The following is an 8,062-nucleotide window of genomic DNA, read 5'->3' as shown; positions in this document are numbered from 1 at the left end:
CTGGGGTGGGGTGGGGGGTGGAGGCCGGGTATTTTGCGCAGATAGTCTCGCGCCCGCTCCCAGGGTTCCATGGGAAACGCTCGGGGGCGCACCGCTGGCCACCTCTCTCCCACGGACCGGGGCGCCCCAACCTGGACAATCCCGCTCCCACCCCGTGGCGCCCCCGGCCTCAGGCGCACGGGAGGGCGAGCTGGAGCCGCTGAACGACACGGAACCTCGGAGCCTGGGCGTATCTGAATTTCTTCCCGCTGGCTACGCGTGGGCGAGCCATTCGCCTTCCTCCAGAGCTAACAGCCACGATCTAAGGATCGCTTTCAGAAAGCAGCAGGAAACTTACAGTGGGGCTGCTCCAGGGGCTCAACCGCAGAGTAAGTGTGTGTGTGTGTGTATGAGTGTGTGTGTGTGTGTGTGTGTGTGTGTGTGTGTGTGTGTGAGTGTGTGCGCGCGCGCGCCCGTGTGTTAATTACTGCATGGCAGTCTAATTTCTGTGGTCCTTACGACTGCCGCACCTGGGGAAACAGTGCCCAAGGGGTCACCACCGTCTCTGCACGTCAGGAGGTCAGTGCCTGGAGCCGTAATTCATGGGCTGAGCAGCCTCACCGTGACATTGGTGTAAGGGGCTAGGAAGCAATGGGGTTATGTGGTTTCCGGCTATGCATTTAAATGTGTCATTTTCTTGCTCACTTGTTTTCACATTTGATCCTTCATTTTGCACTTGATAAGCAGTGTACCTCTTCTGAAGTAAACCAGGAGGTTGTACATTTCATTCATATATATATATATATATATATATATATATATATATATATATATGAAACTATATATGTATATATTAAATTAGAGCTTCGTTTATAACATATCTGTAGTGATTTTTCAGGGTTAGTTCTCTGATGGTGATTTCATTAAATGTCTACCTACTTATTAGGACTAGTCTTGGTAGGAAAATCGTTAACCCTCTGGTTACATATATAAAATTTTGAAGCACTTAATGATAGATATAGATTTAATATCTTCGTTCATACGATAAAATTAGTCTGTTGCTTTTCCTAATATGGTTATATTTTTTCCTTCAGCTGTGGTATTGTAGGTACTATATATTACGAAGAGTGGTCAAAACCATTAACAACGTAAAAACAATACGAATGTCTACAATTCCAAAGCAAACCTTATTTGTCAAAAAGCTATATAAACTTGACTACTTCTCAGTGGAGGTTGCCTGTGTGGTCTGTGTTCTGTTCAGTTCCCAAACAGCTCGTTCTGTGGATGTGCTTCAAGGAGTCCTGACGGACGTCCCTGAAATTGTATTCACACATCTGAATTGCTGCATTTTTAGGGAAATAGTCTGGAGCCCTCAGATAGCCAAAGAGATCTGTGACTCATAGAAAAATAAGAACCACAAAGTTAAATATATAAAGTACACTTTTTCTTGTCAAAACAATAAGCTTCCTACATAAAGCCTTCTGGCAAGAGAGCAGGAAAAATCCTAGAATAAGTAGTGTTACAATAATGAGACATGTCATTGAAAACAGACCCACTTGTGTGATTTTAAATATGTCAGATAGGAAACTTAGGTTGGTGCAATTTATTTAGTAGAAACTTATGATGAATAAATGGGTATCTTCTGTTTCTTCTTGGACTGTAAGATCTCTTTTTAGTCTGGTGTATGACAAAGAAATAAAATTATATTTCTCTCTTTGAAACCCAACAAAAATGTAAAGTACTTATGCTTGCTGTGGTGGTTCATAGTGTATGAATGTAAAGAGCCTGTGTCTAGATGTCCAGGGAGAAAATAACTGGTCTAAGACAAATGTCATTTACAGAATGCGGAAGGAAATGTAAAGACATTCCACTTATACCTGGCAACGCCAAAGGAAAAAGAAATGCGGGAAACTTCAAATGCTTAGTACTCATATTTCTTATGACTATGGTTTATTAAATGATCTTGCTTTAAGGTCTTATTTTGAAACCTGTTTTAGTTAATATTACCTTCTACTAAAAACTAAAGAAGCAATAACTAAAATTATATTATGACTATGCCAATAAAATATTATATGACTAAAGGTCAACAGTTTTGTCATAGACACTTTCAAGCAAAAAAATCTTTTTTGATTTTGTCTGAAACCATACAAGAGAAATTAAATTCTATATTTACATTTGTAGACTGCATTCCCCAACAATTAATGTGAGTACAGGAAGGAGAATACTGACATTTTTACATGTTATTTTAAAACAACAGCTATACCCACCAAGTTTCTATTTAAACTTTTTCAGAAATAGATAAAAATCAAATTAGCCTTAAGAATTTATTTCTCTAGGTAAAGCGAAATGGAGATTTAAAGCAATATTTGAAAATTCCAAGCCAAAAAGTATGTTATTGATGGGACAAAATATTGGAGGAAATTATTTATTCAGAATATTTTCTGTATGTCAGATTTTCCAGAAAGTTTCTATGCTTTTCTTTTATCTGCTAGGATATATAACTTTTATAGCACTGATTTTCTGTCACTTAAATTATAAATATTTACCCAAGCAACTTTTTTAAACATTACTATTTATTACTTTTCTGCATAGTTGTAGAAACTGATATTTTTAATTCTAAATTATCAATAATGTCAATGCTTATTAGTCTCTAGAGTCTAGACTATCTAGATTTATTCAGTAAGTATTGATTAGGAGCCTGTCCAATAGTTTTGTTTTGGTTATCTTCATTTTGACCTGATGGAAGAAGAGGTTTTAGCAATTTTTAGGTCTTTAGATGAACAAATTTAGTTGCCCATAGAGTAGTTGACTTAGTTTGGCTTGGAGTAATTTTTTGGCTATCCTGAATCACATTTGCTTCTATTTCTCTCAACAGTTTGGAAGTATCTGACCTATGCCATATTTTTCTCTCTCTCTCCTGGTTTCAGGCCAATAGGTTTTATCTTCCTATGGATGGCATTATTTGCAAGGAGTGAAGAGCTTTAGACTACATTATAAAACTCGAGGGTCTCTAGGGCATGCCCCCGCCCCCCTCCCCCAGCCCTTCCCATAAAAATGTGATTCTCACTCCTCATAATTACTAACTTCACCAACCTGGAATGCTTTCTGGTCATTAATAATCTTTTTTTAAGATGAACCCTCCCTTTCAGAAAATCAGAGGCAACTCAAATTAATTAGCTCACATACCACCTCTTTCTTCTCACCATAGTAGGAATTAGCAAGAGGCCAACAGAAGACAATGGCTTGGGAAGGGAACACCCTGGGGAAAAGAAGTTGGGTAGATCAAGGAAAAGTCTTAATCCTGAAATTATTTCCAGGTCTGACCTAACCTACATATTCCCTTTCGCCATGCTACATTGCATTAAAAATACTTGTTTAGGTGTCTGTATCTTACTGAACTCCAGCCTCCCTCAGGATATTCATCATTGGACTCAGTGCCTGGCACAGAGTAAGTGTCTAGTAAGTGTAATTGTATGATCCTTGTAATTATTGAGTTAAGTTTTTTATGCCTTGATCCTATAGGTTGTTCTGTTTAAGAATGCAATTTAAAGAATGATATTCATTTTGCAATGACCCTCCATGGAATATTATGGTTTTCTCTCAGAGATGCCTTGCAGCCTATTCAGAACTGCTTGTAAGCTGTATTTCTCTCACTATTCCCAATTACCCATTGTCTTTCTACATTTACAACCTTCATTAATGTTATCTATCCTGTCCCCATTACCAATGCTTAATGGCCTGAGATTCCACTTTCCTTAGGAATCTAAAACAATGGAGGTTTTTCTTTCTTCACTTTAGTCAGCTGGAATTTTTCAGGATTTCATTGAACATCTACATGTTTGGTTTTCACAGGACCTTAACCTGCTGCCCTGCCCTTCAGGAATCCACTGGTATTCACCCACCTAGGCCTTCATGTCACTCAGAATTACCCCAGCCGAAAAAGCTGAGAATCTCATATTCTCTTTCCGACCACAATCTCCTATCTTTCCAATAATTCCACTCACTCCCCGTTACCTGACACCATCCTCTTCCATTATTTTTCTTTGACTACCCTTAATTTTTTCATATTTCTCATTTTACTTATCATCACAGTAGTCTTAGCAATGTCAACTCTGCTCCAACCCTCAAATCTCCTGCCCCTAGAACCTGATTCACTCTAACCTGATTCAGTTGAAGGGATGGTTAACAGTGCTAGAATTTGTTTCTTTCTTAGATAATTCCATATCAAAATCTCTACAGTACATGTTCCAGATTTTTCCAGGTTTTCCAGTTCACTCAAATTATCCTTATTCTTTTCTCCCTTAGCAGATAAAGTTATTTCTGAATTCATAGAGAATATGAAGATTAATTTAGGCAAACTATTTATCATGATTGATCTTCAGTCTAAGAGGCATGTCTCTATTTGTTCTGTTTGTAGCCTAAGGACTATTTTCTTATATTGAACTATACTATTTGTTTTCTATCAATTTATATCCCAATTTTTACCTCTTAGAATACCTATACAAAATGCTTTTATATATGACACCTCTTCTAGTCCCTATGGTAATATTCAGTTCCTTCAACTCATCCTGAATTGGCAAGGTTTGAGAGTCTCATTCTTTCTTTGCATTCATACTACACTATTTAATTATGCATCTTTTTTGCTTCTTCTTGTGTAAATATACGTCTCCACAATTGTACACTTGGCCACTGGATTTAGGACTTTTAAAAATACTGCAATTAAATTTAACCTTTACCTTTAGTTAGCCCATTGTTTCGGAAGGTCAAGCTATTTTTGGATTCTGATTCTATGATATAGATTAGCAATTCTTCACAATGTAGAGGCCTTAACAGATTTGGTCAGGAGGTAATTAATAGCTTCTTCTGAGTAAATGTGTAGAATGCTGAAGTGAAAGGACTTTTGGCATGATCCTGGCCACCTTCCTCTTGCTTTTCAAGAGTCCATGAGTTAGTCCCTTTTATGAGGCTGTTCAACCAGTTATATAGTCAAGTAACTCTCTTTCCTCAGAGTTTACATTCCTTTGTGTGGCCCAGGAGTATACTCTCACACACTTGGTCGAATTCCTTGCTGAAATGCATTTCTACTTTCTGCAGAATAGATATCAAGTAACCTTATTAAAACCAAGAGGAAATAACACGAGCTTGTAGGTAACGACACTTCACATTTTGAGTGCTCACATCCATAGTTTTAAGAATCTCTTGGGAATCATGTCTGGAATTAATGTCAAGCTCTCTGGGCTGGAGTTGCTGGAATCTACCTTCTCTATTTTGAAAATTGAGACAGTGGCTCTTTGTTCTCTGTCAACCATTCTATTCACTGTAGTATCTGTAAAGATAATTTACCATACCTACAAATGCTTTCAGTACTTTGCAGTATAATTTCTCCAAATTAGTGAAATCAAACTCATTTAGAATAATGTCCTGCTATATCTTGGGTTTTAAAATTTATAATTTTTATTTTTGTCTCACTTTTGCCAGCATGAATATTATTTTTTTATGAAACAGAATAAGAATAGAGTATTAGTATTTGAATTTCTTCATCCCCCATCAGCGAACTCTTTCTATATCTAATAAAAATGCCATTATCACCACTTTATCTAGCAATATTAACAAGAATTCAAAGAATATTCTTTTGAATTTGTAATTTTTGAAAGCTTAGCTTGTTTTATGTTTTATGACACTCTTCTCAGAGGTCTGTCACCTTTTGTACTTCTCACAATGAAGTTTATAATGTATTATGCTTGTCACTGTCAGAGATACAAGTGAAGTTTATGGCACAGTCCCTGACTTGAGGGAATTTAAAGTCTGCATGTGGAGATAAGAGAACCCACAAATAGTCTCAGAATTATACATGTAAGCACTTAACAACCAGCTTAATATTTGTGGTGCAATTTTAATAACTGCTAAACAACTTAAAAGAAGGGAGAGAATTCAGCAAGATGGAGATATTGAAGAAGGCTTTCTTATAATGGAGCACTTGTTGAAATTTTAAAACAGGACCAAGGTGTTGGACTTTTCAGGACTTGTAGGGTTTAAATACAGAGAATAGTGGAAGAGTGTTTTCTAGACAGAGGAAAGGAGCATCACAGAAAGCAGGTGAGTGGTGTGTGTGTGTGTGTGTGTGTGTGTGTGTGTGACCAAGGCATGGAAGGGGAAGGGGTAACACCAAATCTTTTTAAGCCACAGCTTTGAGGTATTCCTTTGTGGAAAATACTACTTCCCTTCCCCCTTTCTAGATTTCCTTTTCCCTTGCTAGATCTTTGAGAGGCCCACTCATCCTTTAAATCTCTACTTCTCAGAAACTTTTCCTGATCTTCCAGGTCTGAATTGAGTGTCTTCTGTTTTCCGTCAACGCCCTGTACTTCCCTATCACATTATTAAGCTCTACTACAATTGCTTGCTGAATTGTCTATTTTCCCCATTAGCCTGATACTCTGCGGGAGCAGGTATTATTTCTGTTCAGTTCTCATTTTATTCACAGACACCTAATAGAAGTGCTCCATGGATCATAAGCACTCAGTAAAAATGTGTGAGATGATATAGGCCTGCTTGGCGCAATGAGGTTATGATGGAGAATATTTATAAAAAGATTGAAGGTAAAGAGGGGTTAGATTACAAACAAGACCAGAATGGCAGGCCGACTCTGCTATATTAGGTCATGTGGAACCATTTTGTTAATTAGATCTTCATAAATCAGTTTCAAACTATCCAAGTCAGACATGCATTTCCAGACTTAACGAGGAAATTTGGCTCCGTACCTTATATCAGGTGTTTCTATTCATGAAGTTGAGAAACCCTATAACTTAAATACTGCGTGTTTTTATTAGAGAAACTTTGTTATTTTACTAATCTGTTTTTTTATGTATGCACTGAAATTGTTAGCTGCTTATTATTCACAATTTTCAACCATTTTGCCTTTGGATTGCTGCAGTATTTTGAATTGTATCTCTTAGAGACCAGGGGATAACTCTTTTACCCAGAAGGGCACCACAACCTTGTTTGCCCAATAGCAGAAGTCACTTATCATGTTACCTTCTGTCGTCCATTAAAAGCATGGTTTCTTGAACATAGATTTTTAAAGTTAACAGAAAAAGGAAACCAAAAGACCCAATATGTGAGGCATAGACAAGAAAGGTGGCTACAAGTTGGGGGCATTGCACAACTACATGGTGCTCAACAGGAAGAGGGACGTCAAAAGAAAGCAGAGAAGGTCCTAAAAAGAACGGTTTCTTCTCACTTTTGTTCCCTATTTTCCTCATGGCTAATGAAGAAATGTTCCAAGGAGGTGGAGGTGTTTAGAATTTTTTTCTCACCAGCATGTTGTGGCCTTCATTATCTATTTAAATCAAACCAGAGTAACATCGGTTTAGTTATTTTTATCCTACTATCAGGTCTGTTTTCATGCCTAGTGGAAACTGGTAGCTGCATGTTGTCACCGTCCGTTTTACACACAGTAAAACGGTGCCTGACTCTGATTCTTAACATCAGCTGTCCTTGATAAATAATCATTGGTCAGTGTTAACCATCAAGAGGTTTTGCTTCATACCATGTGCTAAAGGCCATTTTAAGTGGTGCAGGAATCATGCACTACTCATACAGGTCATCTGATGGCCTAGCTCTGCCACCCAATGTCTGGGTCATTCTCTCACTGGAATATTATGTTATAGCCACATTGTCTCCACTGTAATTTTTACCTTGATCTTTTTTGGTTTCTGATGTTAGGCTTCTTATACACTTTTTTCTAATATAGTGTTTTTCTTTTTACTTTATTATTGGGGTGACATTGGTTAATAAAATTATATAGATTTCAAGTGTACAAGTCTATAGTACATCATCTGTATTGTATTGTGTGTTCACCACCAGGAGTCAGGTCTCCCTCCATCACCATTGATGTCCCCTAGACTCTCTTCTACCTCCCCCACCAACCCTCTTTCCCTCTGGTAATTACCCAGCAGTTGTCTGTGTCTACGAGGTTTCCTTTCTTTTTATCTATTTCTATTTCTCAGTGGAAACTTCCTGTTTGTGTATGCTACCCAACTCTGCCACTGGGTTGTAGAACATATTTACCATGGTTATTTTTAGG

The 8,062-nt window shown here is 37.7% G+C and overlaps 1 protein-coding gene across 2 annotated transcripts in view; it reads left to right on the top strand.

Annotated features, from left to right (window-relative positions):
- Nucleotides 1-269: 269 nt before the first annotated feature.
- GUCY1A1 (guanylate cyclase 1 soluble subunit alpha 1) overlaps nucleotides 270-8,062 on the top strand; it is a 47,678-nt gene continuing 39,885 nt past the window's right edge. The window contains exon 1 of one of the 2 annotated variants that reach the window (XM_006081871.3): nucleotides 270-368. The gene's annotated coding sequence lies outside the window, so the exon portion shown is untranslated. Of the gene's footprint in view, nucleotides 369-525; nucleotides 559-8,062 lie in introns of those variants that run through there. The other variant, XM_014456540.2, reaches the window with a different exon arrangement.

The sequence above is a fragment of the Myotis lucifugus genome, unplaced genomic scaffold (genome assembly GCF_000147115.1).
Source record: "Myotis lucifugus unplaced genomic scaffold, Myoluc2.0 scaffold_1, whole genome shotgun sequence".
Lineage (NCBI taxonomy): Eukaryota > Metazoa > Chordata > Mammalia > Chiroptera > Vespertilionidae > Myotis > Myotis lucifugus.
Note: the sequence above shows the minus strand (reverse complement) of the source record. Positions and strands in the feature narration are given on the sequence as shown.